General features: G+C 47.1%; 1 non-coding gene across 1 annotated transcript; it reads right to left on the bottom strand.

Moving 5' to 3' along the window:
- Nucleotides 1-7,692: 7,692 nt before the first annotated feature.
- On the bottom strand, nt 7,693-7,799 carry LOC120668320. Its single transcript, XR_005672412.1, has one exon. It is a non-coding gene; the product is annotated as a small nucleolar RNA R71 (small nucleolar RNA).
- Between the last annotated feature and the right edge of the window lie 5,422 nt (nt 7,800-13,221).

Raw genomic sequence — 13,221 nt, 5'->3', positions numbered from 1 at the left:
CTAGAGAAAGCTAGTTGTAAAATTAAGATAGTCGTAACATACACAAAAGAGTGATCCTTTGGCATGGGCACCATCAATTATGTTGTAACCAGTCATGGGCCCTTACTAATGGCTCATCTTGTATGATTCAGACCTAAATTATTTAAGAATGAGTGGACTGTCTGTAAACCCTAGGCATTCAAATTAAATGGCACATGCTACATCTCCAATTCAATGTCTCACATGATTTATTTCAAGTCACCATCATGATCAGTACTAACAGATTTTGTTTACATCTAAAATTTAGATCCTATCACCGGATATAGACTTATATACCACCTAAGAAAGACATGATGACACTGAAAATTAGCAGCAAACACTACTGCAAAAAGAGTTTTTAGGGGCGGGTGAAAAACTATTTCTAAGAACGGGTACCGCACCCGTTGCTGCTTTCCGCAGCTAGAAATAGTTGTTTGCAGGGGCGGATGTTATACCCGTCCCTAGAAATCGATTTCTAGGGGCGGGTGATGGGGTGACCCGCCCCTAGAAATCGAAGTGCTGCAGCAGCTGCTGCGCGCCACCGGCCGCCGTGCCCAGCTGCACGCGCCGACGGCCGCCGTGCCCAGCCGCACGCGCCGTGCATCGCCGGCCGCCGCACACGCCGTCCGCCGCACACGCCGTCCGCCGCACACGCCGTCCGCCGTACATGTCCGCGGCTGCCGTCCGCCGCTCGCACGTCGCGCAGGCCGCCGCGCGTCGCTCGTGCCGCAGCCCATTCGCCGTTGCGTTTAGCGGCTGCGCTCCATCGCCACCGCGCGTCGCGCGCACTGCCACCCGCTCGCCATAGCATTCGGCGGCCGCGCGCCATCGCCGCCGCGTGTCGCGCACTGCCCCCCTCCGCCGCGCGCCTCCGCCCGCGCGTCGTAGCGTCCGCCACCGCGTCGTGGTCGCCGCCCACCGCCGTGTGCCTCCGCCCGCGGGCTGCCGAACGCGACGGCGCCATGGCCACGTCGCCATGGCCAAGATCCGCACCGCCACCGCCCAGATCTGCCGGCTGTGGACCCGTGGCAGCGCTCCCGCCGGCCATCGCGTCGAGGTCCCATGGCGGCGCTGGGGCCTGCCGCCGTGCCGAGGCCCAGCGCCGGCGCTCCCGCAGGCCGCGCGCCAAGGCCCAGCGCCGGCACTCCTGCCGGCCGCGGCGCCCAGGCCCAGCGCCGGCCATGGGATGAGGCTGAGAGAGTTTGAGAGAGAGAGAGCTGAGGGGAGAGGAGAGTTCGAGAGAGAGAGAGATAGCTCAGAGGAGAGAGAGAGCGCGCTTCTTTAATGCATGCGCCACCGCCCGCTCACGCGATTCAAAATTTTTAACCTGCTCGCTCCCGTTTGAACTTTCTAGCAGCGCGTGATAGGACAACCCGCCCCTGGAAATGACATTTCTAGCGGCGGATGGTCCCATCACCCGCCCCTAAAAATGGTCTCATTTCTAGGGACGGGTGATGGGGTGACCCGCCTCTAGAAATGTATTTTCAGGGGTGGGTCGGCTGCTACAGTAACTTCACGTCATTTGTAGCAACGGGTCAATTTTTGATCCGCCCCTAAAAAAATTCGGTGCGTTGCTACAAATCATTTTTGTAGTAGTGAAATGTGCATTGTGCAAGGAAACAAAAGTCCCTACCAAAATTAATGAATCATCACTTGATTCTAGGCCAAGATGTAGAACAAAATGGGCTAGGGTTAAATAGAGGTCAATATGAGTTAGGGACTGTAATAGGAATCAGTGAATCGCCCAGGCAATGATGCATCTAAAAGGCTCAAAGATGGTTCTCTAAACCGCAACCCAAATAAATTCCAACAAGGAGAGGTGTGATATGTGATACCGATGGTGATGGTGGCACTATAGGACCTTGAACTCCTCTGAGGCGAAGTTGAATGGGCACACTGAATATGCAAGAATAAGCAAGCAAATCTTTGAGAATGGGTCTTTCAATACCAGTAGGGTCAGATCCACTGGAATAGATAGTGATGGTACTCACACTGCGAAACGGATATTTTAGTGAGGATGATCTCTGAAAAATATTGGAGATGAAGGCAAGCCAAAGTCGAAGGGAGGGGGGGAGGGGTCAAAGGAGAGATAGAACCCAACTACCAAGTCTGCTTGGCAGAAAACCAATCGAGTCAAAATGGTTGTGATGTGGGGGTGAGGATTATTTTTGTCTTTGGGTAGCTTGTTCTAACATGCTTATAAAGAAGGACCCTAAAAAACATTTTGTCTCTACTGTTAAAAATCCACATGACCTGGTGGACTACAGATATATAGAACAATAGGAGAAGCTAAATAAATAGAAACATTGGACTATTTACCCTTGGAAGAACAATGAGAACTAAAACCCTAGATAACAAACATGCATTGGTAAGCTTTACCTACGGACTGTTACTCGATAAAATAAGAATTACCGATGGACCATCTATTGGTAAGTTTTACCTATGTACTGTCCATTGGTAATATTGCACTTTTACCGACTGACTCCTGTCGTTAATTTGGTGTTGTGGTGTAGTGATGTTAGATGAATAAGTGTCGTTCACATGCTTGATAGACACAAATAAGCATCAATTTGTGTTCAAAGAAAGAGATGATATAGATGATTGCTACAAGTATTACATAGGGTTAGTAAGAATATGCACTTTAGTTGACTCTACCAGAGTTAGCACACCAAGTTGCTTTAGCTTTCAGATTTGATCAGGCAACAATGTAGGAAGGGATTCAGAATTACCTACACATACACAAAGATATCTGGACGACTATGCGTCTCTTTACGATGTGTGAAACAGTAGGTAATGATACAAAATTACACATTTCCTCAACAGATATATAAGAAAAATAGAATTTAATTCTTTGGACACATGTGCAGTGAAAATATCAAAAGAATTATTGAACAAGGTTAATGGAGAATAGAACATAGCTGGAAAAGCAAAAAAGTGAGGGCCACAAGGTAGACAACTGTCGTCCATGGTCCAGCCTCCAAATGGCAGGATGTGGTCCAATGAGTACACTAAATCAGAGAGGAAGTAAATGTCAGTGGCAGCTTGCTTAAACTTAACATGCTTTACTAACAAAATCTATAGGGAAGACTTTGAGGAAGTCATGCTTTTCTTTAGAGAAAATGAAACAAACCCCTTGGTCATTTATTTTAAACAGAAACAATCCTATATATTGTTGGGACCTTCCCACCCGAAGGTTGCAAGGATACCAGACAGACAAAGGAACAAAATACTCAGAGACCTTCGGATAATAACTCGGAGAGCTTTTTCCAACGATCCAAAAGTTAATACAGTAGAGAAAACTGGGGGTGTTTACATTCTTGCCCATACATTTTCACCTTATATCAGCACTTTCGGAGCCCCAGACTAGTCTTTTCTCACTTCTTAGTTGAAGAGCCGTTTACGTCACACAAGCTTCTTCGAATCATAATCGACACGCTTCGGCCGCTCCTCTGAAGGTTCCTGGAGACCCTGGCCCCCCCGCCCTCCGGGCTACGTCCCGCCGACTTGGGATCGAAGGCATTCGACATCTTCGGCCCTTGCTCGGGCATAGCAAGGGAACCTTCGCTCAAGTGACCCTCGAGGGAGTGCACTTCTGAGGACACTTTTGACCTGTGAATCAACAAAGAAAAAAGGCAGAGGTAACCGAAGGTTATGGAAATGGGTTAGTAGTGGTTGCCGCCGTGCCGGTAACCTTCGGGTATAGCACCTCCGTTGGTAGCGATCCCCAACAGTAGCTTCTCACCGGGGGAGGTGGCCACATGCCGTCTCAGCCGGCGATTAGGATTCGTATTGTGACCTCCGGAGAAAACGTCTCCTCCTCGCATGTCAATGCTTCACCATAACTTCGAAGGTTATGAGGGGGGAGTATTGACGTGGCGAAGTTTGATTGGGTGGCCTTTTCGTCTTCTTCTCGATTTTGATGCTAAGTTACTATACGTAATTACCGTACCTATAAAAGGCTTGGGTGGGGGAGGGGGGGTGAAAGGGACGTGCCTTTTGAGCTTTCGCAACCTTCACTTGCATTTCAGCCAGTGCCACGTTGTCTCTTGGTTTGTCGAGCTGTGCGTACTATTGTTGTGAGGGTTTTCTTTCTGCGAAGGTAGAACATGTTTCTATGGCTCGTATTAAGCAAAGCAAGTCTTATCGAAGGTTTGCTCTATCTTGCTCTTTGTGTTTTGCTTTTCTTTCTCTGCCATGGTTAACATCATGCGGATCACTCAAAGTGCAGAACGTGAGGCTGGCACTTCTACGAGTCGGCCCGAAGGTGAAGCACCTGAGGTGGAGCAGGCTGTCTCTGGGGGCAATGTGTCCGAGGTCTCGGCGAGCATTTCTGACTTGGCAGCACCGGAGAAGCATAAGACCCTAGTCCTTGGGCCCTCGGTAGTTTCCAAAACCACTATCGAGTTTTATGTTTCAAAGGGCTATTTTAAGGAGGGGGACTGCAGGCCCCCTGAGGGGGAGATCACACCTGCCCCGAAGGAAGGGGAGGTGGTTGTCTTTAGGGAATTTTTTATGGCCGGGTTAAGGTTTCCTGTGGACCCTGTTGTCCCCTTACTCATGGAACCTTTCAATGTGAAACTCCATTACTTGACCCCGAATGCCATAGTTCAACTTTCGAAGTTCTTGTGGTCGGTTCGATCCTTCGGAGGCGAGGTTTTGGTAGATCCCTTTTGTAGGCTTTTCGAGCTGAACTGCCAGGGGCGAAAGGTCTTCGAGGAAGGCGAGGTTTGATCCCAGCGAAGAGCAGAATGCTTGCTGCACATTTGTTCCTCGGAAAAATACCAAAAAGGCAAAGTTAGAGCAGATTGAGCTTTCTACTGTTCATAAGAACAAGTGGGAAGATGATTGGGTGAAGTACTGGTTCTACGCTAGATTTGAGTTCCCAAGGCCCGAGTCTCCTTCGGAGGTTTATTACCCGTTGGCCGCTAAGGTTGAAGTGTTTGAGCATACTTACCAACCTGGGTTCAAAAGGCTTGCTCTAGGGTTCAGGTCTTGTGTAAGTGCATTTACTGTTGCTAGCCGGGCTTGCGGAGGTTGGGATATTGTCGAAGAATTCATCGTGGCCAAGATTTGGCCTCTGTCTCGTGGCTTGTATCCTGTGGAGCTGAGGAAGGTGAAGTTTTCTTGTTTAGCTCATGAGGTAGAGTGCCCGGTTCTTGGGCTGAAGAAACCCGAGGGGTTGAGTGACCATGCTATTGTCTCTGAGGTGGAGAGGGACGCTTGCAATTTGTTGGGGCCATGGAATCAAAAGGAGTATAATTCTTTTATGGCCATTTGTAAGTATGGGGCTCGAGTCAACTGCTGTTTCGAGGAGATGAAAGTGGCCTACGAGGCTCGCGCGGTACCTCCGCCCCCTATCCGTCGCGGGCAGGGGGTTGGAAATGTTGGGTCTGAGTTTCCCGCGAAGGGGAAAGGGAAAGGGAAGGTGAAGGTTGAGTGCTCTAAAGGCGGCCTGAAAAAGCCTTTGGAGAGCGAGGCCACTGTTGATGGTTGTTAAGTGCGAAATATGACCGTCAACTATACTCATAAAAGTAGGAAAACTATACCTCTTACTCACATATTTGTATCACTAACCTAGCTCCACAGTTGTTTTCGAAGATTTATGATTTCAGGAGCACAAGTCCAGAATAAGAAGAAAAGACGACGAATACGCAGATAGAAGTCGCAGACGATCGCATCCTGCGTAACACATACAAAAGGAGGCCCACAAACCAGACCAAACCGACCAACCAAGCCCCGGCACCGACCATCTGACATCAGGACCCACCAAGCAGTGTACCAGAGAAGGACGGTGGCCAGAGGCGGCAAGGGGGATTCGGCCGGCCCCCTTTGCCAGCCAAATAGGCTGAGTTTTGGCGGGAAGACTGATCTTATCCTCCCAATGGCGGTTTGGCATGTTTCCATTTATAGAGATGACGGGTACCGACCTCAAGCACTATATAAGGGGCCTCCCACCACTCTCACCACACAAACCACTTGAAGGCCTCTCTCTCTCACTCTCATTTGTGACTTGTACTCCTTAGGGTAGTGGAGCTAGGCTAGTACTTCATCTCCTTAGCGAATCCAGTCGTCCTCGGGGTCGGCGAGCAATCCTCGGCCTCTGGTATGGTTTTGTATTCTGACTTTCTTTATGCTATTCATTCTGAGTTCGTTCTTGGTTATCTTGCTATGTTCGTAGCTTGCTTAGCCTTGATCAGTGATTTATCAAGTTATAGTAGTTGCTTGCTTAGAACAGAAGATCTGGGTAAGGATATCGGTTCGTTGTGCTTTCAGGCTTGCCTTAGCATCTTACCTGTCCATCCAAAGGGTGGGGGACCTGGGGGTGCTAGTGTAGTGACTTCATATGAAGGCATGGTGCCCGGGTATACGGGATCCTTTGGATATGACGGTGCTCCACGGTGTGACTGGGGTAGACCGCAGGTGGTGACAACCCTGTCGGTCCGCCGGGAAGTTGCTTCTCTGTTAGCGTACTCCCCGACGTTCGGGTATCATGTAGGAGTTCATGCAAAGATGAAACGGGACTGTATGTTCTCCAGTGCGGGTCATTCTCCCCGATGTCCCTAATTTCCCGGCACCTGTAGTTCTAAGCATGTGGCTAATGTAACTTATCTGCTAACATGAATAGTATACTAGTAATCTTTGCCTATGCTCCCACTAACCTTAGGATTGCTTGTTTATTCTTTATTCATGAGAGTTGGCTGTTCTGTGTGTGTCACATTACCCCTGATTATCTATTATTTATCACTTACCCCTGTGCAGTCAGTGGTCTTCATCTTACTTCATACGTGTCATGGTTATGAAACTAGTAAATAAACTTTACACAACCAAGCCATCGCTTGGGAAAATATAAATAACGATACCCTGAATACTTCGGGGTGAAATGCTACAGCGGTATATCCCTGCTCTTGCGGATCCTTCTGTAAACATTAAGACATACCACACGGCATTTCTGTGGCGCCGTTGCAATGAACTAACCCCTCCTAGTGGCGACACTAAGAAATGTCAACAAGCATTTCCAGCGCCATTGTCGGAGATGGCACTAGGTGTAAAGTTATTTACTAAGTACATAAACATGGCAATATAAGTACGAGGTAGCTACTGCTTATACAGGCTAATGTGTTTATCTTTTTGTTTTCTCCTAATTGGGTGAAAACAGGGTAGTGTATGTCTGGTTTCTCCTTGCCGATAAACTTTGTTGAAAATCCCGAGAAGCTCATGAGAAGTGTCCGACCACGCGTCGTCCCTCCTCCGATCTCGCAGTCGACAAGCGAGCTAGCTTCCCAAGCACCATCAACGATCACCGAACCCATGGCTGAGATGACTCTCCGCGACTTCTCTGTCCCCTCAGCTACCAATGTGGCAACTGGATCCAACGTTGATGTTGGGGATGTGAACTTTGAGCTGAAGTCCAACCTCATTAACATGGTGCAGGCTAGCCCATTCTATGGCAAGCCGAATGAGGATGCCAACACCCATCTCCAGAACTTTCTGGAGCTTTGCAAGACCGTAACCATATGGGGCATTACAGCTGACGCCATTAGGCTCCGTCTGTTTCCTTTCTCCCTCCTAGGGAAGGCGAAACAGTGGTTTTATAAGAACAAAGAAGCCGTCAGCACGTGGGACACATGTTCCATGGCGTTCCTCGCTAAATTCTTCCCGTTGGGCAAAACAACTGTCCTACGTGGAAGAATTTCAAGTTTCCAGCAGATAGGGATGGAATCCATCCCAGAAGCTTGGGAGAGACTGCAAGAATACATACTCACCTGTCCTCATCACAGGATGGACGAGTGGCTCATGCTCCAAAGCTTCTACAATGGGCTAACGACAACATCCAGAGCCCACCTTGATGCTGTTGCTAGAGGAGCCTATCTGGACCTTACTATCGCCAAGGCTACAGCCTTGATTGAAAAGATGGTCTCCAACCAGGGCTGGAACGAGAAGCGTTCCCAGCCCAGAACCAAGGGTGGAATGCATACCGTCAAGGAGACGGACATGCTTGCCACCAAACTGGACCTCGTAATGAAGAAGCTTGATGAAGGGAACCGGCAACAAATGGTTGTTCCCATCCATGCCATGAACTCGTACTTAACGTGCGAGGTTTGTGGTGACGATGGACACTCGACGAATGATTTCCCCGAAACCCGAGAAGATGTAGCCTACATCAACAACAACAGCGGGTTCCGTCCACAAGGAGGCCAGGGGTGGGGTCAGGCATGCCCACCATTCCAAGGAGGAGGTAACAACTATAACTCAATTTTCAATTCGAACCAACCCTCCTTGAGAGATCTAGTTTTTGGCCAAGCTAAAATAAACAAATCTCTAAACAAGAAGCTTGTTGCTAATGATAAAATTCTGGAAAGCATAAATGCTAAAGTTGAAACTCTTTCTTCTGCACTTAAAAATCAACTAAGTTTCGACAAAATGATAGAAACACAACTGGCTCAAATCGCTGCTGTTGTTCCTATCTCTGAGTCCGGGAAGATTCCGGGGCAACCCGAATCTCCCGTTGAAACTGCAAATATGGTGTCTACCGGGTGGGGCAACCTTCCCCGGCAAACTTCCCGCATTAACCATGCAGGCAGGCATGCAGGCAGGTACAATCCCCCAAAGAATGACACTTGGGATGGCCTGGTAGCAGCAATTCAAGAAGATCCGGGGGTCCCCATGATCAGCTGCTCAATCTTCGATCAATACTATGAGCATGCACTCTGCGACCTGGGGGCTAGTGTCAACATTATGACCATGGTAATATATGAGAAACTCTTATACCCTGCTCTCTCCCCAACATATATGTGTGTGCAGCTCATAGACTCTACAATCCGGTATCCCGAGGGGATAGCCAAGAATGTCCTAGTCCGCGTGCGAAACTCCTTCGTCCTTGCAGACTTTGTGGTCATGGATATAGAAGGTGACCTCGGAATCGAGATCATCCTTGAGCAACCATTCCTGAGGGCCGCCAGAGCAAGGATAGACATGGGAAGAGGAGAAATCCGCTTCCCCATTGGAAAGGAGAACATGTTCTTCAGATTCAAACAAAGGGAAGAGTAGCGCATCTTGAACCGACAGGATGACGAAGGGCAGGCACTTTGGGATGCACCAGAATCCCCACCATCAAGACCCACGACCACGAGATCCAAGAGAAGACGTGCAAAGAAGGTGTGGCGTAAGGTCGCAAGCTCGTCATTGTCCAATTCTCTAGGACGAGCTGAGCAGTGGTAATCACAGTAGGAGAAAGGTCTTGCTCGTTAGACTCAAAACGACGAGCCCTTGCCAAAGGTAAATCTTTACGTATCTCATGTTTACTTTTCCACCATTTTATTTTTTGACTTTTTTCAATTTTTTCCACTGCATATTTGAATTTTCAAAACACCCTTGCATGCTAGAAAACTTTTCTAGCACCTTTTCTATTTTTCACAAAAATCCAAAAATATTTACGAGCATGAAAATCCTTTGGAAAAATAAATTTAAACATCTTTTCGAAGCAAAGTTTGGCCGGCACCAAAGTTTAAAAAGTTTTTGACCGTTAGAAGGGTAGTGGGCCCTAGCTGTCAGCAGGGGGCCCACCTAGGGTTCGGCCGAACCCTAGGGTCGGCCGGCCCCCTGCCAACGGCTATTGGGCCCAGCTTTTTCCAACGGTCACTAGCCGTTGTGGCTGGTTTCCTCCAACGGTGCCCGGCCATTCTCCCTTTAAATAGAGGCCGAGGGGTGAGTTTTGAGCTCTCACACTCAACTCTCATTCACTCACTCCCTCTCAAACTCTCTCAAACTTTGCTCTCGGATTTTCATTGGATTTTTGCTCAAGATTTGAATTCAAGAGACCTCCCACTTTCATTTCTTTGCAGCAAGAAAGAAGGAGCAACTCACAGGTAAGAACGTTCATTTCGGTTTCACTAACGTAACCCGTTTTTGAGTTGCACGTGTTTTTGTTCCATCATGAAAGGCTTAGGGCGGAAGGTTTCCAGCACATTCAAGAAGATGACGGGTGGAAGTTCATCCCGTTCTCGGGGTGGATCAAGCTCGTACACACCCGAACCTACGCCTACACCAAGCACGATGGATTACAAAGTAGAAGAACAATACGAAGAGATGCAAGCCGAGGTCATATAGATTGATGCGGAAGATGCACCGTACCTCAAATTGCGAGATGATCGTGAACGACAAGGCTATGCCATCCTCAAGAACAGAAGCTTCGTCCACACCCGAGCATTCGATCTAGACCTCCTCATCAAAATAGGTATGTACGAAGACTTTTCTAACATTTGGCATGCAATTGGATGGGATAACTTCGTTCCCATTGAGGAGCACCATCCAATTTCTTTGCACTCTTTAGAAGGTGAAAACCAGGGTCTATTTTTGACTTTTCGGGGAAGAATATTTGCTTTCTTGGAAAACTTTTGCCGGCCACCTCGATTTCAACAAACGCTGGCCGATTTCTCTCGATCAAGCTTGCCGCGGTTTTAATCGTCATGAATTTTGGGGCCAGATTTTGGGTCAAGTTGTCCATGTTAAGTTTGCACCTCGGTGCGGCGATATTCATAATCCAACTCTTCAGTTGATGCACAAGTGGTTAACCATCACTCTCTTTCCAAGAGATGATGTCCGACCCGTGCGCAACGACGAGTTGCTCATACTTTATGCCATGGTCAACAAGATCAAAATCTCCCCCGCGCAAGCTTTGGTTAGGCAATGACTTTCGAATTTCAAGATGACGGGTCCTATTGAGTGCACTTCTTTGATTACTCGTATCGCTACACGTATCGGTACCTTAGAGGGGAATTCAAATCCTTTCATTGAGGGAGACCGTACGTATATCGACGTGGCTTATTTGATTCAAGGTCACACACTCAAGAAAGGCCCGAATGACTCTTTGATTTTCTTTTACTTGGGCTATACAAATGAGATTCTGCTGCTCAATGCGGAGTTCCATTTGTATAATTGCTATTCGCTAACCATCCTTCTCGTTCCACGAGAAGGAGGTCGTAGGCATAGATCTTCTGGTTTGCCTGGCAGGACGACAAGAAGCAGGACCAGAAGGGAGGCAGAACCGACACCACCGCCTCAGCAGCCACATCACACACATCAACATGAGGCCGGTGGATCGTCATGGCACAGCGCCAGCATAGAGGAGTGGACACGGTAGGCACCAGGCCGCCGGTCCACCAGTTCCAGCTCCGGTGGAGCCCCGAACCTCATCAGACGGACGTCCTCGTCCTGAGGTTTCGGTGTAATCACCCAGCAGCTAGGTGAGCTGCGGGTGTAGGGCGACAACATACAAGAGATGCTGAACCAACACATCGATACTACCCAAGCATGGCAGCATCACACTGGCGAAAGAATCCACGATATGGAGCAGTTGCAGTTGCAGTGACAGGAGGAGTGGAGGGCGTACTGCCGCTGGACGGGTTTCAACCCCGATCAGCCATAGTAAGCCTGAAGCTAGCTTGGGGGAGGACCCCCACGAAAGGTAACTTGTATCATTTATCTTTACTGCTTTCATAATCTTGCATGAAACCCATAAAAATTTGCAAAATCAGAAAACCCATAAAAATTTGTATAACTAAAAACAAATAAAAATTTGCAAAATTTAGAAAACACCAAAAATATTTCTTTTATGTGTAGTAAGCATGGTGTAAGTTTTCCTTGTTGAGATGATGAATAGTTGCTCTGTTAATTTCCTTCATATGCTTAGTTACAACTTTATGCTCTACCTAGTTTTGGGTTTGTTGGCTTAAAATGTTCAAACCTTAAACTTGAAACATGTGGGTAGCAAAAAAAAAGTATGATCCAAATCTAAGTTGTTGTGAGTTATGATATGGTTAAGTAGAGTTGCTATGATTTCTCTTATGTGATACTTGACATCAGGAGTATTTAATTTTGAAAACACAAAAATATAATAAAGTTCCTCGATGATATTAAAATTCCTATCCAAAGCCATATGTTGTTTTTCATTTCAAAACCTTCCACATATGCAACTTGCTATCTCATTGAGCTTTGTAAAATTATTGTGACTCTTAGTGAGATTCATTTCATACTCCCATGATCAAGATCACGTACATGTTTCCACCACATGCCGTGCTTCTACACTAGAAGCAAAAATTTCATCCATCCACAAAATAAAACTCCATGTCCATGTATGACACCACTCTCTCTCAAAAATATATCAAGGATATAGGGCTATGAAAAAAGAAAGATGCATACCCAAAGAAGGTATGCCACATGCTTCAGCATGTCAAAAAGAAAAGAGAATAAAAGATGCATACCCAAAGAAGATATGCCACATGCTTAGGCATGTCAAAAAAGGGAAAAAGATAGCCCCTTATCCAAAAAGAAAGAAAAAGAGAGATGGTGCATACAAAGGAGTTCATACACCATCCACCAAAAATATCCACACACTTGCACATCTTGATCAAGGTTTATGACTTGTTTCTCCTTTGGATCCGGTCTTTGACTCAGCAAAATATGAGAAGCAAGTATGCCTTCAAATCCTCCATACCTACAGCTCCACAAAAACAGCCATTAGAGATAGGTAGAGGAAGCAAGGCATAATAAAAAGACTTGGTGAGGAATTATACACATTGAGCGATCTGAGAGATCATCCGAGGAACTTTATAATTTTTTTTGAAAAACCTTACAAAACCTCCGAATTGACGGTTGAACTAAAGAGATAGAAATATGAGCACTCTATGATACCATTCTGACTCTCAACCGCCAAAGATGAGGTGAAGCTATAAGCTCCACAGGAGTAAGGTAAGAGGTAGGAACAAAAGCCAACTTATTCAAAATCAAGGTAAGAAGCATTCGGTTGTGCCTAAATATGAGTTGGAAATTCAACATCAACTCCTGATCAACAACGAACGCCTTGTTTTGCTCGGGACGAGCAAAAGGCTAGCTTGGGGGTGTTGTTGACGATCATTAAGTGCGAAATATGACCGTCAACTATACTCATAAAACAAGGAAAATTATATCTTTACTCACATATTTGTATCACTAACCTAGCTCCACAGTTGTTTTCGAAGATTTATGATTTCAGGAGCACATGTCTGGAATAAGAAGAAAACACGATGAATACGCAGACAGAAGTCACAGACGATCCCGTCCTACGTAACACATACAAAAGGAGGCCCACAAACCAGACCAAACTGACCAACCAAGCCTCGGCACCGACCATCTGACGTCAGGACCCACCAGGCAGTGTACCAGAGA

The sequence above is a fragment of the Panicum virgatum genome, chromosome 3N (genome assembly GCF_016808335.1).
Source record: "Panicum virgatum strain AP13 chromosome 3N, P.virgatum_v5, whole genome shotgun sequence".
Classification (NCBI taxonomy): Eukaryota; Viridiplantae; Streptophyta; class Magnoliopsida; order Poales; family Poaceae; genus Panicum; species Panicum virgatum.
Note: the sequence above shows the minus strand (reverse complement) of the source record. Positions and strands in the feature narration are given on the sequence as shown.